The 27,820-nt window shown below is 44.6% G+C and overlaps 1 long non-coding RNA gene across 1 annotated transcript in view; it reads right to left on the bottom strand.

Annotated features, from left to right (window-relative positions):
- Positions 1 to 23,235, bottom strand: part of LOC141096615 (uncharacterized) — an 83,375-nt gene extending 60,140 nt beyond the window's left edge. Inside the window, exon 1 of the long non-coding RNA XR_012233723.1 lies at positions 23,087 to 23,235. This is a non-coding gene — a long non-coding RNA (uncharacterized lncRNA). The remainder of the gene's footprint in view (positions 1 to 23,086) is intronic.
- Between the last annotated feature and the right edge of the window lie 4,585 nt (positions 23,236 to 27,820).

The following is a 27,820-nucleotide window of genomic DNA, read 5'->3' as shown; positions in this document are numbered from 1 at the left end:
TTGGTCAGGGTCATTTGGATGTTTTGGGTTGTGATTAAGATTTAAAAAGAGAAAACACAGTAGTTTGACAATAAATGGCTTCACCCAACCACTAACCATGAATGGAGAAAAAGTTTTGGTGTTATCATTCATATTCTCTGAAAAAAGGCCAAGAAAGCAAAAATTCTGCCAGGGTATGTAAACTTTTGAGCACAACTGTATATGTTCTGGACACCTCACTCGAGTATAAACTGAGGTAAGCATTTTCAGTACAAAAAAAGTGCTGAAAAACTTGGCTTATACTTGAGTATGCACAGTATTTTTTTTGTTAGGAAGTTATATGGGTTAAAAGTTGACCAGCAATTTCTCATTTTTTACAACAAAATTTGCAAAACCATTTTTTAGGGACCACTACACATTTGAAGTGATTTTGAGCGACCTAAAAAGAAAATACCCAAAAGTGACACCATTCTAAAAACTGCACCCCTCAAGGTGCTCACAACCACATTCAAGAAGTCAATTAGCCCTTCAGGTGCTTTACAGGAATTAATGGAATGTGAAAGGAAAAAATAAGCATTTAACTTTCACAAAATTTTTCCTTTAGACTTATTTTTTTTAATTTTGCAAGGGTAACTGGAGAAAATGGACAATACAATTTGCTATGCAATTTCTCCTCTTAGAATAGATAATATTTCTGAAGGAATTGTTTGTTCAATTTATATAATATTAAATTATCTTATACCTTGACAACGATGGTTTTCATTTCACGTTAAATAACAAATACTCATTTTGCAAAATTTCAAATGTTCCTTTGGGATAACTGTGATAATGATTTCTCTGTGCAAACTATTTTTAATTAGATGTTTTAAAATAATACCTTCTACATGACTGGCAAAGTACCTTGAAATGAAACCATTCTCATACTCTCCTAGATGGACATTCCAACCCTCTGAATCAGTAAACTAAGGAATAGACCTGTTAGATAAGAAAAATCATGCTAATGAGCAACAGGTCACCATGAGGTTTTCCAAATATTGTTGTTCCTCTGATGAGTGTGTAAAGCATCTTGTTTTATTTTTCACACAGATGAATCATCTCTGGATATTGTAGATAATATGTTTTGAAACAATTCTAAGGCCTGAATACTGCTACACTATAGTATACAGTGTATGCAACCAAATATAGGTATAACAGTTATGTATATACAGTATATAGTTAGAACAAAAAAGTCAGGAAAACAGTGTTAGATTTTTCATCTTTTTCTTTTTACAGTATAAGTATACTATGTCACTCAGAAAACTATTATTTCTGCACTCGGTAACTTGGTTTCAATAGATCCTAAATTAGACCTCATTTACTAGATGGATGTGTAACGGGAGTGATGGAACTACTGTGCCGTGGTCCGAGGAAGCCTGGTGGGGCCTGAGCATCTGTCTCTTCACTAGAGCCTCTGATGGTAGGGTTAGGCTTGGCTCCCGATGGACACCAGATGCTACACCAGGACTGACATCGAACGCACTGCAGCTGACCCTCAAGGGACAGGTAACTGAAAAGGCATGGTAGGAGAGTAAAGGTGATACAGTCAGGCACAGCAGGAACATAGGTATCGGCAGGTGCGGACTGGTACGTCTGGTATATAGATAAGCACTTGCAAGTGTGGCAGGAAGACCTGGTATACAGATATACACTGGCAGGTGCGAGCTGGTACGGCTGGTATACAGATAGGCACTGGCAGGTGCGAGCTGGACCGGCTGGGATACAAATAAGCACTGGCAGGTGCAAGCAGGTCTGGCTGGTATACAGATAGGCACTGTCAGGGGCAGGCTGGAATGACTGGAATACAGATAGGCACTGGCAGGTGTGGGCTGGTACCGCTGAAATACAGAGAGACAAGGCGAGTAAGGGCAGACAGGTACTGGACAGGTAGGTAGACTGACTTGTGGGCACTGGGGACCTGACAATAAGCACGTGTGGAAGGGACTAATGTTGGAAATTGCTCAGGCACCTCCATTCAGGTGGAGGTGCCTAAAATAAGTGTCTCCCTGCCATTGGCTGGGAACACTTTAGGACGGCATGCGGTCCCTTTAAGAAGGAGGGAGCATGCGCCCTAAGCACAGTGCCTGAGGATCGGCACTACATGTGCAGACCCCAGGCAGCAGCCAGAACAGGAGATGGAGGAAGTGCGGGACAGGTGAGAGAAGCGTGCATCAACACAGGTGCTACAGTACCCCCCTTTACGCCCACTCTTCTTCAAGCCTGCAATAATTCTCCCCAGGATGAGAGGGGCATGGATGTTCTCCCTGGTCTCCCACGACCTCGCCTCAGGACCAAACCCCTTTCAATCTACAAGAAAAAAATGTTGGTGGCCAGAATATTCTCCATCTCAAAAACATCTTCAGAGCTGACTGGAACAAGAGTGGTACCTGGATCTTGGAAGAAGGGACACAAACAAATGGCTGGACATTTTCCTTCAGGATGTTTTGATAGACAGCAGAATTCATGGTTCCATTTACCACAGCAAGTCTTCCAGATTCTGAGGCAGCAAAACAGACTCAGACCATCACACTACCATCACCATATTTTACTGTTGGTATGATTTTCCTTTTCTGAAATTCTGTGTTATCTCTACACCAGATGTATTGGGACATACACCTTCCAGAAAGTTAAAACTTTGTCTCGCCAGTCCTCAGCTATATTCTCTCAAAAGTCTTGGGGATCTTCAAGATGTTTTCTGGCAAAACTGAGACGAGCCTGTCATGATCCCAGTGCAGGTTTTGACCTGCACGTCAGGGGTTAATGTCTTGAGCTCAGTGCAGGCTTTGACCTGTACGCCTGGGGTTAATTATTGCGGCCTGTCTTTGATTCAGGGAGAGCTTCTTATAGCCCTGGGAAACTCCAATCCCTGTCAGTTATACTTTTGCCTTTGGCCGAGTGTGGTGATCCCTGTGTGCCTGTGCGTGTTCGTTGTCTTCTAGCTTGCTTTTATGGTTCTGACCCGTTTCTGTCCCCCGTTGTGAGTTTGCCTGTTGATTCTGTACTGTATATCTGTTTCTCTGGTTTCTGACTTCTTGACTACGTCCTGACTATCCGTTCTGTCTAAATCCTTTGGTATTGTCATGCTATCTCGTGCTTTGACCTCAGCCTGATCTGGTTTACGTCCCTGTCTATGCCCCTTTGTAACTTTGTCCCGTAGCTACATTTCTAGGAGTTTTCTTGCAGCTCCTAGCTCTCTGGAGTTTAGGCCACGCCCATAGCAGTTACGTGCTTTAGGTCCTGTGGGTCTGAAGCACGCATCTTCACTGTTGCTGCCCGCTCCACAGGTATCTTAGAGCACAGTTTGTCTTACTCAGGACACGCTCACTGGCTCAGTGAGCAAGTGCAGTGCGGTGTTCCTGACAGAGCCTTTATGTTCTTATTGCTCAGCAGTGGTTTTCATCTTGGAACTCTGCCATGCAGGCCATCTTTTCCCATTCTTTTTCTTATGGTGGAGTCATGAACACTGAGGCAAGTGAGGCCTGCAGTTTTTTGGATGTTGTTGTGGGCTCTTTTGTGACTTTTTGGATGAGTTGTTGCTGCGCTCTTGGGGTAATTTTGGTCTGCCAGCCACTCCTGGGAAAGTTCATCACTGTTACATGTTTCTGCCATTTGTGGATAATGGTTCACTGGCATCCCAAAGCTTTAGAAATGGCTTTGTAACCTTTCCCAAACTGATAGATCTGTTACTTTGTTTCTCATTTGCTCCAGAATTTCTTTAGATTACGCCATCATGTCTAGCTTTTGAGAATCTTTTGGTTTACTTCACTTTGTTAGGCAGGTCCTATTTAAATGATTTCTTGATTGAGAACAGGTGTAGCAGTAATCAGGCCTGGGTGTGGCTAGGGAATTTGAACTCAGCTTCACAAAGATGTGATAAACCACAGTTAATTTATGTTTTAAATGGGGGAAAATCAATTCTTTATACCGTAACAATAAAGATCTTCCTTTACAGACTGCATTTTGTGACGACTCCTGGAGTGGACCCTCTGGGTCGTGGCACCAACCCTCCCAGGGCAAGCTGAACTAGTGAGGACCACCCCCTATACAGGGAGTGTCAGGGGCAAGCTCAAGAGGGTAAGGTACCATGACTGCTGGCACCAGGTGGCCGGCTCACAGGAGACACGAATGAGTGTGTCTGCAGGAACGTGCAAAGCGTGGACACAGGGACACGCAGGGTACAGGGCTAGTGTACATGGGAGTGCACTAGATACAGGATAGTGCAAGGCGGGTACACGAGAGCATGTATGGAGTGCACAGACAAGCACGCCCGGGTGCGAGCAAAGAAGGGCATTTGCAAAGGAGCACGTCAGAGTACTGAGTTAGACAGAGCATGCACAGAGAAGCACACCAGAGTGCAAGGCTAGGCAGAAGGTGTGCCAGGAGGCACAGCAGAGCATAGAGCAGAATACAGGAACAGAGCATGTGCCAGGAAGCACAACAGAGCACAAGGCAGAATACAGGAACTGAGCACGTGCCAGGAGGCACAACAGAGCATAAGGCAGAATACAGGAACTGAGCATGTGCCGGGAGGCACAACAGAGCACGAGGCAGAATATAGGAACAGAACATGTGCCAGGAGGCGCAACAGAGAGCAAGGCACAGGACCCAAATACAGCACACAGCCAGGCAAGAACAAAGCAGACCAAGCCAGGAAGCACAACAATAATCAGGCACCACCCATAGGAAGAGGTAGCCTGATATAGCACATGATCACTTGGACTTCCAGGTCAGGTCCTCCAGGACCATAGAGAGGACGGCTGCAGGCAGAGGAGAGATGGGTGCGCATACGCGCTGGGCATAAGTGGGTCGCCCTCCCAGGGTTGTGGGGTACTCGGTACCGGGCCGGTGTCAGCGGGATTTGTCACAGCGGCGGTGACCCGGTCCGTGGCCCTGGGCGCCCAAGTAATGGGGGGAATTGAAATGGTGGAATGTGGTTAAATGAATAGTTCGTGACACCACCTGTGGTGTTTGGCAAGTGAGATGCTGAGCCGACGCTGCATGCGGATCCTCTGGGGCTGGTGGTGTGTTGCAGCCAAGATGGTGAAGCTCCCCACAGGTGGAGCTGTAGCCCCAGGGCAGTGTAGATGTAGGGGGAGAGGAGAGGCACAAGCAGTGTGGAAGCTGGTACCCAGATGTAGCGGGGCTGGGTGCGTTGGCGCAAGAATGAATGGAGGACACCAGGGCTTGTAGTTCCAAAGCTTTACTCACAGTCTGTAGTACACACAGGTGCCTGCCTCCGTGCCGTGTCCTCCAGGTCAGGGACTCAATCAACCTCCAGGCCAGATGGAATGCTCCCTTCCAACACTCTGCCAACATGTGCCTTTCTGAACATCTCCTCTTATAGCGCCTTTAAGTGTGAAGCACTCCCAGTACTGAGTTACACTGGAGTGCCTTCTGGCAGATGTTCACAAGAACTCTACTTGTATGGCAGACAGCTGTAGCCTGCTTCGGGGACTCCTTACTACTGAGTCCCAGCTCACTATCAACGTTGCTGTTGTGCCCCCAAGTCTTAGATGGGAGTAGTGCATTTACAGCCCACTACTCCACCGGTGTCTGCTGTAGAACCATTAGTGTCCATACAACCTCGGAGACCGGGCCCCGGCCTTGCGCTTAGAACTTCTAGGCAGGGTTCTTCCTCTAACCCACGTCCTCTGTTCCCTTTTAATCCTACGTTCCGTACTAGTCTTTCTTTCTTATGGAAGCTCAGGTTTCGGTTCAATGTCTTTCTCCTTCTTTCCTTTCCCGTGCCAGCAGACCCAGGTCACTGAGATCTGCTGCAGCACCTCCTTCCTCCATCCCTCTCCCAGGGATCTTCTCTCCTCACTCCTCTCTGAGTGACTCTCTGACTGACTGACTTCTAATCCTAAACCCTCCCGCTCTTTTATGTATTCTAACTCCACCCGCCTCCCAGCACGTTTTGTGTTCCCAGCAGGGAGCCACCAAAGGTGCTCTGCTACACTCCAAGCAGGGAGCCGCAATGTGGCTTTGCTGAACTACCGTGTTGTGTGGGATGCAGGTGTTGGAGCGTGGTCAGGAGCCTCCAACTTACCTGGATGGTGGGGTACCACACCTCAGGAGGAGGTGCAGTACCTCTGTGGCGACTGAGCCTCAGGGGCGCCACATACCCCCCATTAAACACAGCATGTCCGCGGGCTGCAAGGCAAACAAAGTTGACAATACAGGAACATACACAATTTTTGTAATGCTGAATAAACATTTCTTATACAAAACTTCCCAATGTGGGAGGCACGGTTTCTTGAACGTTGCAAACAGTTTTAACTAGCTATCTAAATTCAAAACTATGCTAGCTAATTTAAAGTGCTATGGAAGCAACTCAATATCAATTCACATTTTCTAGCAACACATCTCTGTTCTGTTACTTTTCACATTCTCTTACTTTCTGATATGACAACCGCTGGTGTCTGATTCATCACCTGTAACTTCAATTCTTTATTCACATTCAAGGTATTTGTACTTCAAAATTTCTTTAGTATACCGTTTACTAAATTTCCACATTTGTAAAACATTCACTATATTCCTTTCTCAACTATACCCTATAAAATGTGTCATTAAGAATTATCACTTTCTAGCTTTCTGTTTCAAAAATATATTAACCATTATCAATAAGTGCAAATAATAGACATGGGTCCGGCCAACATGTCTGGAAATGTCCTTATGCTGAGGTAATTCTTCCTTCAAGAAGAGAGAGTCCTATGTAAAACCAAGAGAGAGCACCTAAAGAGGTGCAAACTATATACAATAACAATTCTGGACCATTCAGCGTTCATGATCTCTGCAGTTCAAGTGTGAAGGCTGCCAATACAACTGGGCAACAACTGGAAAACAAAACTAAACCATGAAGGGCAAAAATAGGAAACAAAAGGCACAACGGTGCAAATACCCTCCTGGGTAACGGGAGTTATTTTAAAGAAGCATCTTGACTAGTTGTTGTCCCCTCCTGGGGTTTCTGGACTGGAACTGCTTCCAGGGGTGAATAACGTGTTAGCAGTCTGCAGGTACTCCTCCATCGGAGTCAAACTTGTGGTTTTCTGTACGCTTGGCTGCGGGACTGGTGTTGATCCAGCTTGGCACGTGGGGGTAGGCACAAACACTGCTGGAGTGGTCACTGGGGATGAAGGGGCAGTAGGAGGCTTCTGCCTGCAGGACTTGATGAGATCCTCCGGGACCCGTCTGATGTTCATTGCATACCAGCCTCTCAATAATCCTTCATGTCTGGTAAACGTTACATGATCTCCCGGATGCAGGTTTCTGGCAGGGTGCCCTTTTCCCAAGTGGGGTTCCTCGTCCTGCCGATTAAAGAACAGATCGGAGAGTCGGCTAGGGTCATCGATGAAGCCGAACCCCCTTTCATGATTTACATTTAGGACGTGTCCCCAACCTGCTGAGTCCCGGGGACCATAGCGACCAGCACGGACCTGCTCCTTCCGGTCCAAATCAGGGCCCAGTACAGCTAACCTCCGCTGCTCCCTCTCTTGGTGTTCAGCTGCCAGTTGTTGGATTGTCACTTGGCAGCTAGCCCAGTTCTCATCTTCCTCCCGTTCCTCCCGAGACCGATCCTGGCTCGTGGTGTACTGCTGCAACACCGTCAGGGGTTCAGATGGTTCCCCCCGGGGACAGGTATCCCGTCCCAGACCAGATCTAACACGACCTGGCCAGCCGCCGCGACCGCGGTACACCCCAGGGCCTTCCCAGGTGTAGGGGCATCAGACATACCTGGGGCCTCCTGGTGGTGCGGTCTCTGCTCCGGTGCAGGCATAGTGGCGGCGGACGCTGCTAGGTGGGCTTCCGGGGATGGTGGTGGAGCTAATGGCGGCTCCGGGTCCGCAGGGGTCTCTGGAGGGACCTGCGCGGCCGTGCCAGGTCTGGACGGGAGCTTCTCTTCCTCGGCTTCGGCTCCCAGGGCCTTAGACAACTCCTCCGGTGGTACCGGCAGAGAGGGAACAGTGGATGCTGCTGGTGGTATGGCAGCGGTCGCAGGCTCCACAGAGTCTGCCTGGAAAGGTTCCGGTGCAGCAGCGGCAGGTACCGGTGGTGCGGGTACCTCAGGTGTAGGCCCTTCCTGGGTGCGCTGCAGTTTTAAAGTCCATAGTGCTTCCTGCCTCAGTTGCAGGTGGCACGTCAGCTGGGGTATTTCTTCCTCCAGCTGCTGGCGGTTCATCTCGGGCACTGGGTTGGAGCCTTCAGCCATGGTGCCGGGGTGATTCAGCATAACCTCCCTGCGCTCCGCAGGCCTCCTCCTGTCTCCCTCCAAGATGGCGTTCTGGCGTTCTTCTTCCTGTCTCGGCTCTTTTCCGGCTCCTGGCTTCCGCTCCTCCTTCCAACTCCTCCATAGCAAGCCAGTATACGAACCCCTCATGGGGTGGGCCATGTCACCGTTGCATAGTAATTCAGGCAGAGGAGGTCCAGGACAGTTTGCGGTCTTTTCCTAGGACCTCCCACGTTGTCACGCCCTTCTTCACCGCACCAGCGGCCATTTTTAATGTTCATTTTACAGTCTATTAAAGTGGGTCTTCTGCACATTTTCAAAAACTTTAAATCTTAGGCACACAGAACCCGATGGCATTGGGTCTCGTCATCCTGTTTGTGACGCCAAAAATGGGTCACCCTCCCAGGGCTGTGGTGTACTCGGTACCGGGCCGGTGTCAGCGGGATGTGTCACAGCGGCGGTGACCCGGTCCGTAGCCCTAGTAATGGGGGGAATTGAAATGGTGGAATGTGGTTAAATGAATAGTTCGTGACGCCACCTGTGTTGTTCGGCAAGTGAGATGTTGAGCCGACGCTGCAGCAGGATCCTCTGGGGCTGGTGGTGTGTTGCATCCAAGATGGTGAAGCTCCCCACAGGTGGAGCTGTAGCCCCAGGGCAGTGTAGATGTAGGGGGAGAGGAGAGGCAAGCAGTGTGGAAACTGGTACCCAGATGTAGCGGGGCTGGGTGCGTTGGCGCAAGAATGAATGGAGGACATCAGGGCTTGTAGTTCCAAAGCTTTACTCACAGTCTGTAGTACACACAGGTGCCTGCCTCCGTGCCGTGTCCTCCAGGTCAGGGACTCAATCAACCTCCAGGCCAGATGGAATGCTCCCTTCCAACACTCCGCCAACATGTGCCTTTCTGAACGTCTCCTCTTATAGCGCCTTTAACTGTGAAGCACTCCTAGTACTGAGTTACACTGGAGTGCCTCCTGACAGATGTTCCCAAGAACTCTACTTGTACGGCAGACAGCTGTAGCCTGCTTCGGGGACTCCTTACTCCTGAGTCCCAGCTCACTATCAACGTTGCTGTTGTGCCCCAAGTCTTAGATGGGAGTAGTGCATTTACAGCCCACTACTCCACCGGTGTCTGCTGTAGAACCATTAGTGTCCATACAACCTCGGGGACCGGTCCCCGGCCTTGCGCTTAGAACTTCTAGGCAGGGTTCTTCCTCTAACCCACGTCCTCAGTTCCCTTTTACTCCTATGTTCCGTACTAGTCTTTCCTTCTTATGGAAGCTCAGGTTTTGGTTCAATGTCTTTCTCCTTCTTTCCTTTCCCGTGCCAGCAGACCCAGGTCACTGAGATCTGCTGCAGCACTTCCTTCCTCCATCCCTCTCCCAGGGATCTTCTCTCCTCACTCCTCTCTGAGTGACTCTCTGACTGACTGACTTCTAATCCTAAACCTTCCCGTTCTTTTATGTATTCTAACTCCACCTGCCTCCCAGCACGTTTTGTGTTCCCAGCAGGGAGCCTCCAAAGGTGCTCTGCTACACTCCAAGCAGGGAGCCGCAATGTGGCTTTGCTGAACTACCGTGTTGTGTGGGATGCAGGTGTTGGAGCGTGGTCAGGAGCCTCCAACTTACCTGGATGGTGGGGTACCACACCTCAGGAGGAGGTGCAGTACCTCTGTGGTGACTGAGCCTCAGGGGCGACACATAAGCGCCCAGCCAAATAATCTAGTATAGGAGGTGCGCGTGCGCACTCGAGAGGACCCCCGGAGCAGCTGTGGCACCGGAAGTGGTAATGACGGACCCAGGGTCCCGCCCCCAGGTGAGAGCGGTGTGACAAGCAGCGTGACACATTTTTGTTTACTTGTGTTATCTTCATCTAATATTTAAATTTGTTTGGTAATCTGAAACATTTAAGTGTGACAAACATGGAAAAGAATAGGAAATTAGGAAGCGGGCAAACACTTTTTCACTCCACTGTATTTTCAACTGCACGTAAATGAATTCAATATTTATGGGTTTTCTCACTCAGTATAGCTGGTAAGGGTGTCCCACGTGACCACATGATCCTTTTCAGCAGGAAATAATAATAATTTTACTTCTATAGCGCCAACATATTCTGCAGCACTTTACATTTTAGAAGGGACTCGTACAGACAATAAAAGACATTACAGAATAACAATTATTACATAAATCAACAGATATTAAGAGGAATGAGGGCCCTGCTCGCAAACTTACTATCTATGAGGAAATAGGGAAGACATGAAAGGTGGATGGAAATGGGTTCAACTAAATTTTTAAAGTGTTATTCCAGCGCTGCTCACTTCCTCATCAAAGGTGAATGATATGAATGATGATGTGTCCCCACATACATATTGAGAAGTTGCACGGTTGGCAGATTCTTATTCTTATGAACAGGACCTGTACATGTACATTATACTTACTGACCATGCACGTGCTTCAGCAGGTATGGGGGTCATAATGTCATCGACACTGTGGACCAACAATGCGCAAGTAAACAGTGATGGGAACCACTTAAAAAGATTATTCAGCAACAGGGCATATTTCAGCGATTGTTGGAGGTTTCGGTTCTATTTTAATGTTATTTTATGAATCGGGATCTAAATCCCATTGAACACCTCTGGAGAGATCTTAAAATTACTGTTTGAGAGATCTGGAGCAGTTTGCCAAAAAAGAATGGTCCAAAATTCCAGGTGAGAGGTGTAAGAAGTTTGTTGATGGTCATAGGAAGGAAATGATTACAGTTAGTTATTCCAAAGGATGTGCAACTAAATATTAGGTTGAAGGTACCAATAATTTTGTGCAGCCCATTTTGGAGGTTTTGTGTGAAATTATGTCCAATTCGCCTTTTTTCTGTGTTTTTCCAATGCACACAGCGAAAATAAACATGTGTATAACAAAACATGGTAATTGCGATAATTTTTCTGGGGGGTAATACTTCATTTTCTCGAACAATTTCAAGGGTGCCAACACTTTCGGCCATGACTGTATATTTTAGGAGATTATCCACAAAATTACTGTTCTGTCTCTGAAATCTGATTCATAATCCTGATTATCTGCTTGCTAATGTTTACAGTGTTTTTTGGCTCCATCTAGTGACCAGAGTCATAACCGCAGTGTTATTGTATTTTACTTTCACTTTGCTTCTACTTTCCCTCCTTTGCAGTGCATTCTGGTAAACCTTTGCAGTGCATTCTGGTAAGGTTGCAATGCATCCTGGTAGCCTATGCAAAGGATTATGGTTAGTTCAACCCCCATTTCCCTCCAGTTCTCCATTTTCCTTCTGCCTGCGTTCAGGAAGCATCTCATTTTCTCTTTTCCCCTTGTGATAGCATCGCTGGTATGTATTTATGCTCCCTGTATCCAATTCCTGTCACATATTAGCCTAATTAATTAGTCCTTCCCCTGGTTAGCTATTATTCCAGATGTTGATCCATATTGTATTATTTCTACATATGAATTCCTGATGGACCCTGTATTGACTGTGTATATATATGTTTTGCTTGTAGTTTCACCACGCATCAATATACCATCACATTCAATAAAGCACAGATTCAACTACAGTCTCCTTATTGGACCCGGTAGAGGGGTTTAGCTGCCTGTATAGCTATATGAATTCTGCTTCATTTAGTGAGGACAGAACAATTACATTCAGCTGTTAATCCAAAAATGTGCACCTTGCACTCCCCATAGGTTGGACCTCCACGGATTTTGTATGTACCCAATTGTGTGATGTAACTGGTGAAATAATTCCACAGTGTAGCTATTAGATTAATACTTTTCTGTAATTCTACAGTACAATGTTGAAGATATTTTTTGTCTGCTTCTACTTCATCCGCCTAACTGGGGACTGGAGAAGCCGAATGTCTCTAGAAACTATCAAGTTGAGAAGAAGAAGGAAAATGTCACTTTAACAAGCAGGAACTGTCAACACTGTCTATTCTGGTTGTGAAGTTCTTTTTAATGAGCCAGAAATTCTGGAGCATGTCTGTGTTTCTCTGGTTTTCTTCTTTGAAATGTATAAATAGATTGTCAGCTATGTGACACCATTTCCCTCGCCAGTGTAGTATGCTCCTACATAGGGTCAGTGTTACACAAGAGTATCATGATAGCAGATCCTGGCCCCCCACAGGTGTAATGACTAGTGACGAGTGAAGGTGCTCATATAAGGTGTTATCCGAACATGCTTGGGTGCTAAACGAGTGTCTTCAGCGTGCTTGAAAAATATCTACGAGTCATCGCGACTGCATGTCTCACGGCTGTTAGATAGCCACAACACATGCAGGCATTACCTGTTTGTTAGTCACTAGTAATGAACCCAACAAATATATACCAAAGATAGTCGTAGTGACCATATTTAAGTTTTGTGAAATTGGACATATATCATCATTGATTGGACAAAGTCAGCAGATGTAGAGACTTTAAAGGGAATCTGGCACCAGGTTTATGCTCTTGGAAGAAGTAAGCGAAAAAATTAAAGAAAAAAACCCCTAGAAAATCGCCCAGGGGTGAAGGGGTAAAGTAGAAAGAAAAAAAAGGGTTAAAATGAGCTTTTAGCAATGTAGAATTGCCTAAGGCCTAAAGAAAGAGCATATTTCCTGCACATTATCAACATTCGCAAGACATAGTATCATGATACATTAATTGCTGAATTCCCTGCATAATACTGAACACAACACTGTGACTGGCAACTTTCCCGAAAATCTATCAGCAATTGTATCTCCCTCGGCCTCAACTTTACAACTTATACAAGAAAACCTTAACATGCCGAGGGACCCGCTTAGAAAAATATTATGACATCCCATGAAATAGACTCTTGGAATTCAAAACCCAAATTTTCCTGTAACAAGAATTTCATATCCTTCTCCTTTAATGAATAAGCTCAAATTCTGCCCTAATTTATCATAATATGGCAGGAGAAATGTGAAGACAGATAATGATCAAATTACATTCTCTGAGGACTTCACCCCTACTGATAGTATTACTAAATTTGGAGGAGGTGTATAATGTAATATGCAAGTGGAACACTAAGCTACATTTAATCCGACGCTCAAGTGGCAATCCAGTGCTGATTTATCAAATTATTATTATTATTTATTATTATAGTGCCATTTATTCCATGGCGCTTTACATGTGAGGAGGGGTATACATAATACATACAAGTACAGTAATCTTAAACAATACAAGTAACGACTGGTACAGAATGAGAGAGGACCCTGCCCGCGAGGGCTCACAATCTACAAGGGATGGGTGAGGATACAGTAGGTGAGGGTAAAGCTGGTCGTGCAGCTGTTTGGGGGGATCGGTGGTTACTGCAGGTTGTAGAGGTAGTAATCTGGATTACTGGAGAGACAAGGAAAAGTCATGTAACATTTACCTGAGGGTGCTTTCACATAGCATTTAGACACATGTTCAATGGCTCATGTCGGAGCTTTCGTCCGGGGCCATAGACTATAATGGTGCCGACAGAGCAAACATGTGTTCTACCTTCCATAATTTTCAGGCATGTACTTCTACTGGAGGTGGACACTCAGACGTAGTAGACCTCATCTGAGTTTCCTCAAGTAGTTGTATACGCCCAAAAATTATGCACGGCAGAGTTCACTCTGTCCGCACTATTATACTCTATGGCCTCTGTAAGCGCATATGCCAGAATCCAGTTTTTCATGGAGTTCAAATGTAAGCCCCGACCGGCCCACTGAACGTGTGCCTAACCTCAATGTCAAAGCCTTCTAAGACCAGAGAAACTCAAGCACGGCAGCCTTAGATAACCTGAAGTGCCTTATAGTTCTTTACTAGGGATGAGCGAACGTGTACAGTGATACTTGGATATCACTCGAGTATTTGGGTGCTTGGATGGGCTCCGCACTCAACGAGTATTGGCTAGTACTTGGATTTGAAGCTCAAATTCTGGCCCGCATGTTTGGTGCCTGTTAAACAGCCAATAAGTGGGGATTGCCTGCTAGTCACTGTAAGCTATCTTGGTAGTGGCATTACTGTGATTTGCTGGCTGCATTACCTCATCACAGGTTATAAAGGGACAGTTGCTGCCACTCTCGGCTCGCCATTTCACAGCTCATGGATAATTGTGATTGGAAGGAGAAAGCAGTTATCCAATCCTCTGTCTGCACCGTTTAACTAATCAGAGTCCTCTAGTGTTGATACTGGCGTTAATGCTGAAACATCATAGTAACAGTCCTTTTAAGGGTTAATCCTGTGCTGCTGTTTATATCAGATACATTCTGAATTTAGCCTAGGGACAGTTGCAGGAGCAGGGAGAGAGGCAGATTACAGCCTCTAGGCAGGGCTTAGGGCTTTGCAAGCTGTTGCTAAATACTTTGGTGACCTGAAACATTTAAGCGTGACAAACATGCAAAATAATAGGAAATCAGGAAGAGGGCAAACACTTTTTCACACAACTGTATCTACATATACATAATGATACATACAGATAATGCTACATATAGATAATGCTATTTAGGCCGGAGTCACACTACAGCGAGATATGGCTGAGTCTCGCAGGTTAAAACCAAGCTCTGGCATCGGCGCTCCGGAGCGGAGCGTGCAGCTCCATGTATTGCTGTGCGGCTGCACGCTCCGCTCCGGAGTGCCGGCGCCAGAGCTTGGTTTTAACCTGCGAGACTCGGCCGTATCTCGCTGTGTGTGATCCCGGCCTTATAAGGATACTGCTACTTATAGATAATGCTATAAATATGGATAATGCTACATATAGATAATGCCCAAACTGCAGGCAGCATGAATTGCAGCCTGGATGTACAAATGCATCCAGGTATGTTGCTGTATAATCCCAAAAGGAGAGTGAACACATGAGATCAAATAAGATTAAAAGAAAGAGATGCCTTTACTTACATTGATACACTCAAAAATGGAAAAAAATCTATGTGTATATATGAAAATATATAAAATTACAGTCATTGTGAACAGTTAAGAAAGTTGAAGATAAAATGATCTCTAAAAGGCCTAAAGTTAAAGATGACACATTCCCTTAGTATTTTATGCAAATATATATATATATATATATATATATATATATATTTATCTTTTACATTTTAAAATAATAAAAAATAATAAAAAGGAAAAAGGGCCAATGCAAAAGTTTGGGCACACCCTTTTGAAAATATCACAGCTTGTAAATGCTTTTGCAGCCAGCCAAGAGTCTTAGTTCTTGTTTGAGGGATTTTCATCCATTCTTCCTTGGAAAATTCTTCCAGTTCTGTGGGATTCCTGGGTCGTCTTGCATGCACTGCTATAATGAGATCTAGCCATAGATTTTCAGTGATGTTCAGCCAAGGGGACCTCCACTGTTCCTATCAACTGCCATTTCTTAATTACATTTCTAGCTGAGGAAAGGGCAACTTGAAAACTCTACCATCTTATAGCCTTCTCCTGCTTTGTGGGCCTCCACCATTTTCATTTTCAAAGTGCCATGCAGCTGCTTAGAAGAACCCACACTGCTGTTTTTTGGCCCAAGGTTAGAGGAGGCTGAGTTTTTTTTAAAGCTGGAAATTTGCATCACCTGACCTTTGCTAACGATGATAGTGAACAAGCCATAACCCTAACAGGATAATTATGGTCTGAAACCTTGGTCAAAGTTATCTGAGCACACAAATCTCCAAGGGTGTCCAAACTTTTGCATCGGACCATTTTCCTTTTTGAAATTTAAAAAAAAAAAAGACAAGTGATTTATAAATAGGTAAGAATACATTAGGATCACAGGATTTTATGTCTCTTTTTATACATCCTAAAATCTTGTTTGCTTTTGCAGCAGCTGCCTGACATTGAGTGCTGCTGCTCAGGTTACTTGTAACCAGAATACCCAAGTCCTCCTCCTGTTTTGTAGTCCAGAGTATGGTCCCTTTTAATGTATATGCCGCAATAGGATTACTCCATCCTAGGCGCTTTGCTCTACATTTTTCTACAATAAACCTCATTTGCCAAGCGTTTGCCCATTCAGAAATCTTATCCAGATCGTTTTGCAATATTGTAATGTCAAGGTCAGATTTTAGCATCGTACATAGTTTGGTGTCGTCAGCAAAGACTGACACTTCACTCTCATCTCACTCCCATCCACAAGGTTATTTAAGGGAACCTGTCACCAGTTTTGTGAAATAGCAGCTAAAAATATTACCTTATTCAGCGTCTGCGCTGCATTCCCTAAATCCTTATATAACCCCTTGACTCCCCTTGTATACTCCTGAAAGCCTTTTTTAATTTCTCCCGCGCTGTATATTAATCTTCTCAGTCTGGTCAGATGGGCGTGGTTTCAGGCAACTGCATCCCTCCCACTGGCTTCTGCTTGCCGTCCTCCTGAGATGGATAATGATCCCCACCACCATGCGACATATCGCGTCTGCGCAGAAATATCACGTTTTGCGCCTGTGCAGTATGCTTGGCCCAACTGTGGGAAAAAGCCAAAAAACAGAAGTGCGCATGCGCTGGCAAACGTAGTTCAGGTACATTTTCTTAAATATTGGTACTATATCAGCCATCTTCGAATCTTTTTAAGGGGTTGATGCCAATTACAGGACACATCTTTAACATGTTTCTGTGGTTCAATTACTAAATCTTTTCTAGGGGTACCATCATTTTTGTCCACAATTCCAACGCAATCTCTGATTTTCATAAGTTGATATTCAGTACATTTCAATAGAAAAATACTTTCGTCAGTTTCAAGTTAGTTCAGTGACCATTGTGGGTTTTTCTTCCTTTACCAGAAGGGTACCAACACTTTTATCCATGAGTGTATATACTGTATATTTATAGGAATAAATGATGCACATTGCTCTAAAGGCGGGAAACTTCCTCTTCACTATATCCAAGTACTTCTGATGTAATGCAAACATTCCTGCTGATCATGCAGAAATGTCAGGTAACCCATGAATGACATTTTTACATTTTCACAAAATCCCAGCCTTGGGTATTAGAATATCCCCTAAGTTATTCTTGGCTTATGAAAATTTAAAGTGTGCTTTGCTAAATCACATTATGCAGCATGACGTCATACGTCATAGCAGATAACGATGATGTGAAATATTATTGCCAGGTTGCAGATGTGGGGATGGTAACCATTATACGTGTGAGTGGATTTAGGAAAGGATTTACACATTGTGCCAGAACTCAAATTGGAGTTGGAATAATTTCCTAAATCTGACATTGCAGCTTCTCAAATACTTTTGATTTTTGACAAAGCTTAATAAAATACCAATTTTACTGAACATTAGAAATTAAATAGAATAATATGGAAATATAAGGAATAAAATATGGCAATGTGTCGAAATAATACTGATGTGTAGATTGACTCAGGGACATAAGAAGAGTGCTATCACAGTGGCTTTCACACCCAGTCCTTGGTAGATGAGAGGGGCAGATCACTCTTCTGCTATGCTATGACTGGCATATGTCCATTGGTGGGTGATAGTATTGATTCCATACATAAGTTCATGACCTGAAAACGTACACCTTTGGATAAAATGAATCAGATAATTCTATAATTTAATAATTATCAAAATCGCTTCTTATAGCACTGGTGCCATTTTGATCATGGTTTTACAGGGCTTTGGGGACACAACTCTAGTTTGGCCTACAGCCATTGTGAACCTGAGATTGACTGCAACCCTGAATATTTATTATTTGAACTGTACTGCTGCTAAAGGGAATGATTCAGATAATAAAATTATATTAGGGAATACATAATATACATTCATGTAGGTCAACCAAAGGTGAACCTAAAGGAATAAGACAGTATAGGAAAAAATCAAGAACATTTTGGCACATGTACAGATGTATAATAATAAAATTGGTTCATACTTTATAATACCTGGGAGCATATAACCCTGAGATAGCTGAATGTGGTTGTTTCTTTGCTTCTATATTGTTACGGGCTGGCGGAGCGCACCAAATAAATAAAGATGAAATAATATAAGGAGTGCGTTTGCAGCCCAGGCCCACCGTGTAGAGGTGACCAACTGCTGCTAAACAATGAGGGGAAGGCGTGTAGGAGAAAAGCCGGACACCAGTAGGTAACCCCTGACTCGGTGCTGGCAGGCACGAACTCCGTTGCTTCACGTAGCACGTGCCAGCCTACGAACAACCGCAACCTGTTTAAGTCACAGGTCACGGTAATGTGAACCACTGCTTATGACGGGTGCAATGTCCTCCCTGACGGACGCCACTAACCAGCCTAACAACGGTGCTGGAAAGCGCACACATGGCGCACGCGTTACTGTGGCGGACGCTGCGGTAGTAGTGTCGAGGAGGCCAGTACTGACCGACGCCCTAGGCGCTGAAGGTAGATGAGGATAACACTGCGGCGCTGTGCAGTGTCCGAGCTATTGAGCTGACTCTAATTCCTAACTCTAACTCATGTGTAATATCCAAGGAGGGGAAATTATAATGCGTCAGTCACCAGGCTCATTCATCCATTTATCATGCATACACTAAGTACTATAGCCTCAGGGTCTATCATAGCGCATGGCGAGGGGCAGCCATGTGAACCTTTTATAGCCGTGCCCTTCTGGGACCTTCCTGATCCTCCAGATGGACCAATCAGAACTGGAGAAGGATCTGAGCATGTGGCTCCCGATCCCCAATGGGAGATCGTCGCATGAGCATGCTCAGTGGACCGAAGGAAGGACTTCGACTCTGGAGTCTTTTGCTGCTGGCCAGGCTGCATTGCCATAACTGGACCAGGATCGTTGAGTCTGCTGAGCAGGCTCCACTGCGGCCGGAGGGGAATGGGAGACCGTAGATGGCAAGGCTCGGGATTCCCGCTGTGCAGCGCCCGGAGCCCGACACCTAACATATATAGACTGCTGAATGTGTTTTGTTTTATATGACATGGAATTTTGTGACCTGAGATTGCTTCTAAATTGAACCATAAACTACCTCTGGCATTGCACGAGCGGCTGAATAATTATAACGAATACTGCATCTTCAAATGCTAACACTAAAATGTGCAGTTACCATTTGGATGCCCTATATTCTTGTGTGTGGAATAAATAGATCCGTTGAACTTGTTACCTTCCTTTGTTCTTCACATGGGACATGTTTTACCTAAACTTAATGGTCTGTGTATCCTGGAAAAGTTAATGTTCTTTGGACTTGATGTTAAATATTTATTTATACTTAATGATGATTTATATGTTCAAGGTCTATGGACTGATATAGTATTTCTTGGTATGTATGACAGGGAATATGTTTGATATTTTTTTGAAGGCCATTATTAACTCCAGGTGTCAGGTACTGCAATGGGGGTAACATGTGCCCCATCATATTCATGACCCCTATTTGTCTTGAGCTTATCAGTGCACAGTTTCTGCATCACTGATGGAATGGGGAAGCATTCGTGACTATGTTATGGGCAGCTTACACATTTTGTGAGGCATTATCGATGCTGAGCCTTATATAGAGGTTTTTGAACAACATATGCTCCATTCAGACAATGTCTGTTTCAGGGAAGACCTTCTATATTTCAGCAAGACAATGCTAAACCATGTGCTGCATCCACTACAGCAGCATAGTTCCACAGAAAAGGCGTTGACGTGATGAACTGGCCACCAACAGCCCAGACCTTTCACTAATAGAAAATATTGTTGCATAATGAAATAAAATAATCGGCAAAAAAGGCTCAGAGCTGAGGAACAGCAAGGATCCGCCATCAGACAAGAATGGGATAACATTCCTCTCCCAAGTCGCTAGCAATGTCTCCTCACGTCCCAGACATTTACAGACTTTTGGAAAAAAGAAGAGGGGATGCTCCACAATGGTAGATATGGCCCTGTCATGACGTTTTTCAGATGTTTTGCTGCTATTAATTTCTAAATGTGTTAATTTTTTCAAGTGAAATGGAAAAATGTTTAATGTTCAACTTTTGAGATGTTTCATGTTCTGTTGTGAATAAAATATGGTTCTAAAAGATTTCCAGATCATGGCAATTTTGTTATCTTTACATTTTACACAGCGTCCCAACTTTTTTTGAATTGGGGTTATACATAAGCTTGCATAATGTGGACTGTGTGAGTTAGTGCTAGAGAAAGCTTCTGTGTCTAGGACTGAAATGTTGCCACATGGAGCAATAAAAGTCCAGTATTTCTATTATATCGCTTTATTGGTCCTTAACAAACTATATAAATAGGGGCTCTTGGCAATTACATTCATGCAGGTTTACATGATGAATTGTCTTTTATAACGATATTTGCATTAATAAAATAGATTTAAATTCATATCTGACAAGTGCCTGTTTCTTACATTTCCCTCTTTTTTCTCTCTTGATATCGCCACCGAGCGGCGTTCACAGCAAGCCGGCAGTGACAACCATAGAGGTCTCCTGGTTGTCATGCCAACTCATCGGTGACCCGCGACCATGTGATGAGGATCACGATGGGCGGAATTTCCGGCCCGATGGCCAGAAGCGCACTTTAAATGTCTCTGTCAGAGTTTGACAGCGGAATTTAACGGGTTAATAGCTGTGGGTGCATCGTGATTCCACCCGTGGCTGCTCCGGACACAAGTCAGTTGACATGACATGACTTGACAAAACAGCTGACATGTGCCGGGAAACGTGAGCTCACGGCCAGAACTGACATCAAAAGAGAAGTGACCTGCGCAGTACTAGTATTGCACAGATCATGAAGGTGTTAAGGGTAGGTTAATTTTAGCATTGAAAGACCCAATATCAAAAATAAAATCCAGAAAATCACATTGCATAAATTATATAAATTTATTTGCATTTTGCAGTGAGAAATAAGTATTTGATCCCTTTGGCAAACAAGACTTAATATTTGGTGGCAAAACCCTTGTTGGCAAGCACAGCAGTCAGACGTTTTTGTAGTTGATGATGAGGTTTGTGCACACGTCAGTAGGAATTTTGGTCTACACCTCTTTGCAGATCGTCTCTAAATCATTAAGATTTTGAGGCTGTTGCTGGGCAACTCGGAGCTTGGCAACTCCCTCCATAAGTTTTATATGGGATTAAGGTCTGGAGACTGACTAGGCCACTCCATGACCTTAATGTGCTCCTTTTTGAGCCACTCCTTGTTGCCTTGGCTGTATGTTTTGGGTCATTGTCTTGCTGGAAGACTCAGCCATGACCCATTTTTAATGTCCTGGCAGAGGGAAGGAGGTTGTCACTCAGGATTTTACGGTACATGGCTCCATCCATTCTCCCATTGATGCGGTGAAGTAGTCCTGTGCCCTTAGCAGAGAAACACTACCAAAACATGTTTCCACCTCCATGCTTGACAGTGGGGACGGTGTTCTTTGGGCCATAGGCAGCATTTCTCTTCCTCCAAACACGGCGAGTTGAGGTAATGCCAAAGACCTCAATTTTTGTCTCATCTGACCACAGTACCTTCTCCCAGTCACTCACAGAATCATCGAGGTGTTCATTGGCAAACATCAGACGGACCTCCACATGTGCCTTCTTGAACAGAGGGATCTTGCGGACACTGCAGGATTTTAAACCTTTATGGTGTAATTGTTAGAATCTATTTCGTTTTGACCATCCGCCATCTTGTTGTGGTTTTCTGGCTTCTGGTCTTTTTCCCTTGGTGCTCGGTTTGTCTGAGGTCAGGTGATTGGATCTCCCTATATTACCCAGCACCTGACTCCCAGTCCTTGCTGGACAACAGTGTTAATCCACTAGAGTTCTGGCTAGGAGCTTTGTTGGCGTTCTGTGTTTGATGTTGTGCAGTTCTGGGATCTCTATTTCTGCCTGCTTTGTTTTTTGGTTTTCCTTTCGTTTCTGCAGCTTCCTCTTTTTTCCTACTAGGAGATTACCTGTTTTTTGTTGCCCGTCCCTAGTTCATTTCAGGGATACCCTTCCCCCTACCTTTAGGTCTTCGTTTGAGATTAGCCTAGGAAACGTCGGTGGGTCTATTCACAAGGAAAAGGTAGCCCACTCTATTGTAGGGCTTCAGCCTAGTCCTAGTGCAGGGTCAGCTTCTCCCCCTTCTGTCCTAGTCCTGAGTTGCAGATCCTTAATAGTAATGTGTTAGCAATGGTTTTCTTGGTGAATGTGGTCCCAGCTGCCTTGAGATCATTAACAAGTTCCCCCGTGTAGTTTTAGGTTGATATCTCACCTTCCTCATGATCAAGGATTCCTCACGAGGTGAGATTTTGCATGGTGCCCAAGATCGATGTCAATTGATAGTCATTTTATATTTATTCCATTTTCTTTTACTATTGCACCAACAGTTGTCTCCTTCTCACCCAGCGTCTTACTTATGGCTTTGTAGCCCATTTCAGCTTTGTGCAGGTCTATGATCTTGTCCCTGACAGCACATGTTCAAAAGCAAAGATTGAATCCCTAGTGAATGATGCTAATAATAATCAAAAATAATTACACGGACCAGTGAGACAAATAGTTTTCTACCATCCAAATAGGACTGTATAAAAAGCTGTTCTACGCTATAACAAAGAGAGCAAATAAGGAGAAGCGTAAGATGAACAATAAAAGTACAATACTTTAATAGAAATAATTTAAATGACAAACAATGTTTAAAAAAAGTACCAATATAGTGTAAGGTGATGAGCTAAACAAAGTAAGTGCTACCACCAGATGGCAGGCAAGAGCAAGATGTAATGCTAATAGACAATGTAGTCAAAGATTGAAATTACACAAATAAGTACCAACATAAATAAAACTTTCATCCAGAGACTAGAAAAAAATCATATAGTGCATTGACTAGATTCCCATAACCCTCAAAATTACGGCGAAAGTGCCTGCAATACACATTGGATAAAACGCTGGAGCATAGATGTGAAGACCATAGTATCCTACATTGATGTAATGAATGTAATAAACATATCTTACCTCACCATGCGATGGTGCCACTTCCCCTACACAAGATTCAGCGGCGTGCCTTTGTCAGGGGCTCCCTGCGCGCTTCCATCAGGCCAACATGATGGAGACCCCTGGCACCAAGATTTTCCGAGTGGGGCCTTCCGGGTACTGCAGGGAGGTGGCTTGTGAGCTCATGCCTCCTTCCCTGCCTGTCAGATCACTGATCTGATACAGTGCAGTGCAGAGTTTTAGATCAGCGATCTGACATTATATACAGTAGTAATGTTCCATCCTGGGTCAATATAAAAAAGTAAAAAAAAAAATTAGAATGTGTAAAAATATTTTTTTAAAAATTCCTAAATAAAGAAAAAAAATAGATATCTTTCCAATAAATACATTTATTTATGTAAATAAAAAAACAATAAAAGTACACATATTTGGTATTGCCGCGTTCATAATGACCTGCTCTATAAAACTGTCCCACTAGTTAGCCCCTTGAGTGAACACCGTAAAAACATAAGTAAAAAATGAAGCAAAAAAACACTGCTTTATCATGATACCGCCGAACAAAAAGTGCAATAAAACGCGATCAAAAAGATGGATCTAAATAAAAATGGTACCGCTGAAAATGTCATCTTGTCTCGCAAAAAACAAGCTGCCATATTGCTCAATCAGCAGAAAAAAATAAAAGTTATAGCTCTCAGAATAAAGCGATGCAAAAGTAATAATTTTTTCTGTAAAATAGTATTCAGGCTGTGTGCACACGCTGCGGAATCTGCTGCGGATTCATCCACGCGGATTTTGCAAAGTCCGCAGATAAATCCGCAGGTCAAAAGACCTGCGGTTTATCTACGGATTGGCCTGCGGTTTTGCCCTGCGGTTTATCATCTCCACAATGGAGACGGCAAAGCGCAGCGGAATCCGCAGAAAGAATTGACATGCAATTCTTTCTGCGGATTTGAAACTGCAGCAAAATCCACGCGGAAAATTCTGCAGCGTCTGCACTGCGGTTTTTAATTCCCATAGGGAATAATGGTACTGTACACCGCAGCTAATTCTGCTGCGGATCCGCAGGGCCAAATCCACAGCATGTGCACACACCCTTATTGTGTAAAAATGCCAAAACATGAAAAAACTGTGTAAATGAGGTATCGCTGTAATCGTACTAACCCAAAGAATAAAGCTGCCTTACTAATGGTACCAATAAAAACGTCAGCTCGGCCCGCAAAAAACAAGCCATAACAAGGCTGTCAGCTGAAATATGAAAAAACTATAGCTCTCAAAATATCGTGACACAAAAGCTAGTTTTCGCAATAAAAAGCGGGTTTTAGTATGTGACAGCAGCCAAACATAAAATCCCGATCTGCTATCACTATAATCGCACAGACCCGAAGAATAAAATTGCCTACTCACTTATACCACACGAAGAAAGGCATAAAAAATAAATAAAACCAATTCTTCACCTGCTGTTGATTTTTTCATTCTACCCCCCAAAGATCTCAGTAAGGCTTGGCTCATACTTATACTGCGCTCTGCGCTGAGTGCTTACACCGGGGTTTCTGTGTAAATCTCTGAAATATGTGATTCATACAGAACCCCCGGCAGAAGATTCCCTATAATGAGGCATATGGAGGCACTATCCTTGTCAGTTATACTTTAGCCCTTGGTTTAGTTAAGTGACCCCTGTGCGTTTGTGCTAGTGCCGTGTGCCTGCTTTTCTGCCTGATTACCTGTTTTTGACCTGATATGTTGCCTGTTGTGTTCTTGCCTACTGATTCGGTATTGTGTGTCTGTTCTCCTGGATTCTGACTTCCGCTACGTGTCTGGATATCCTCCTGTCTACGCTCATGGTACTTCTGCTGTCCGTACGGTTGTGACCCTTGACCTGTCTCTGACATCCCTCTTGTCTAGCTCTCATCGGTGCTTCTGTTTGAGCTATACCAGCTGGCAGGATCTTTATTTCTGGCCGGCATCTCTCTCTGCTCCTGCTCACTCTGGGAGACCTGCGGCCGGCTCCGCCGCTTGGCAGTCACGTGCTTCAGGTCCTGTTTGCCTGAAGCACGCATCTCCACCGCTGCCGCCCGGCTCCACATGTATCTTTGAGCATAGTTTGTTCTACTCAGGACACGTGAAAATCCGAAAAGTTTGATTTTGGCGCGCACGGCGCACCGTCAAAAGTGCGCAGCGCAGGTCAAAGCGCAACTAGCGCACGGCCTGCGCACGATCTGCGCACCCTATGCTAAAGATAGGGTGCGCCGATCGCAGGTGCCGCTGTGCGCTAGGAGGCGGCGCTACAAGCAAGGGGCGGGCACGCCGGGCAGAGAGCCGGCTCGGGGGCGGAGCTACCCCCGGCCGTGCGTGCGCTTAAAAAGCGCTAATGTGAAACCACCCTTACTTGGCACTGCCAAACAAGTGCAGCAAAATCTGCACTGTAATATGGCGCTACTTCTGAGCTTAGCACTGTGCCTCAAAAGTAGTTTTTGACCACATATGGGGTATTTGTGAACTCAGGAGAAATTGCACAACAAACTTTCGGGTTCATTTTCTCTTTTTGCCCTTGTAAAAATACAAAATTTGTAGATAAAAAACATTTCTTTGCGAAAAATGTGTTTTTTTTTTAATTTCACGACTTAACGTTATAAACTTCTGTGAAGCACCTGGGGGTTCAAGGTGCTCAATACACATCTGGATAAGTTCCGTAAGGGGTCTAGTTTCCAAAATGGTGTCAATTGTTGGGGATTTCCACTGTTTAGGCACATCAGGGGCTCTTCAAACGTGTCATGGCGACTGCTAATTATGCCAGCAAATTTTACATTCAAGAATTGTGTAACACCCCTTTAGGGCTACCATGCTACACTGGGTGTTATGGGGGGTCTCACCTCTCTAGGGCGCTGTGCCTCCACCCGAATCTTGATTGGAGCTCTCTCTCTGGGACTGCAGAAGGACAGTTATCTTCTGCCAGGGGCTGATTTGGGAAACCCCTGCCACAGCTCAGTACAGACACTCAGGGAACAGGAGTAAAACCGTTTAACAGGTTTATTGCTATGCAGCAGAATTGAAGTGGGTTTAAAGGACTAACATACAATACAAGTAATGGTGCTCTTTAAAAGTCATACACATCACAGTCTACTTCTACTCTGACCCTGCAAATATAGCATAGCAGGTTCCCCCTCTTTTGTATTAACTCAGTCCAAACGTTGGGTACCAGTTGCCGCAGATGTTGGCGCGCAAATTAGAACCGCTCGTGCACTTAGATGAATATTACTGTCAAAAGTCTGGGATGTAGTGTACTCACTGTAAATAGCGCTGGTAGAACCACAAGTCTCAGAAGGGCACTCACTGCGTGTCTCAAACGGTCGGAGGGTTCTCTGGACACCAGCTGGGGGCGGCAGGATTTAGGCCTTTATGCGGTGGTGCCGGCAGAACTCTCCGGGTCTTTGATCTCAAAGGGTGACAGAGCCGCGCTCTCTCCAACAGCACGGGTATCTCAGCGGGGGCCGCCACACTCTGCAGCATAGAGGAATGCAGATCCACTCCGCTCCGTCTCTTACAGCAAGCTGCCACGCTCCTTCTCCTCTGAACATTCGCTTTCACTTCCTGCGCAGCTCCCTCCCCCAAGTCCCTCCTCCTCCAATCCACTCTCTCTCCTTGTATCCTTCCAGGCCGTGTCATCTGACTGAAACAAGGGTCCCTGGGAATTGTAGTCCACTGCCGCTCAGGGGAAAAACGGTTAATGTCTGTAGGTCCCGGTTTAACAGCAGCTGCAAAACTCTTCTTAGTGTCTGTAAGCTCCAGTATACCGGTAGCTGCTCTGACAGTTCCCTGTGCAGGTGTTACAAGTGAAATGGCGCTCCTTCCCTTCAGAGCCCTGCCGTGTGCCCAAACACTAGATTTCCCCCACATATGGGGTATCGGCATGCTCACGAGAAATTGCACAACAAAATGTATGGTGCATTTTCTTCTGTTAGGCTTGCGAAAGTAAAAAAAAAGTAGGTCTAAAAGAAAATTTTTGAGAAAGAAAAGTAAATGTTTATTTTTTTCTTCCACATTCCAAAAATTCCTGTGAAGCACCTGAAGGGTTAATAAACTTCTTGAATATGGTTTTGAGTACCTTGAGGGGTGCAGTTTTTAGAATGGTGTCATTTGGGGGTATTTTCTGTCATATAGGCCCCTCAAAGTCACTTCAAATCTAAGGTGGCCCATAAAAAAAATGGTTTGCAAATTTTGTTGTAAAAATGAGAAATCGCTTGTCAACTTTTAACCCTTACAATTTCCTAACAGACAAAAAAATTATGTTTAAAATATTGTGCTGCTGTAACGGAGACACGTGGCAAATGTTATTTATTAACTATTTTGTGCGATATGACTCTGATTTAAAGGCATAAAAATTAAAAGTTTGGAAATTGTGAAATTTCCATTTTTTAACAAATAAACGCAAGTCATGTCAAAGAAATGTTACCACTGTCATAAAGTACAATATATCACAAGAAAACATTCTCAGAATCAGTGGGATCCGTTGAAGCGTTCTAGAGTTATGACCTCATAAAGTGTTACTGGTCAGAATTGTAAAAGTTGGCCTGGTCAGGAAGGTGAAAACAGCCTTCGGGATGAAGGGGTTAATGGTTGTCTGAGGAGAGAAGTGTTCTGCCTCGATAAATGTACATCAAGATCCACTTCTGGCAGCTCCTTTGCAATTGCAGACCAATGACGTCCCATGTGCTTGATGGGAGACAAGTCAGGAGACACTGCAAGCCATGCTAGAAC

This window comes from Dendrobates tinctorius, unplaced genomic scaffold (assembly GCF_039654945.1).
Source record: "Dendrobates tinctorius isolate UK_male_01 unplaced genomic scaffold, ASM3965494v1 ptg000075l, whole genome shotgun sequence".
Taxonomy (NCBI): Eukaryota; Metazoa; Chordata; class Amphibia; order Anura; family Dendrobatidae; genus Dendrobates; species Dendrobates tinctorius.
The sequence above is the reverse complement of the archived record's forward strand: the minus strand, read 5'-3'. Positions and strand labels throughout refer to the sequence as shown.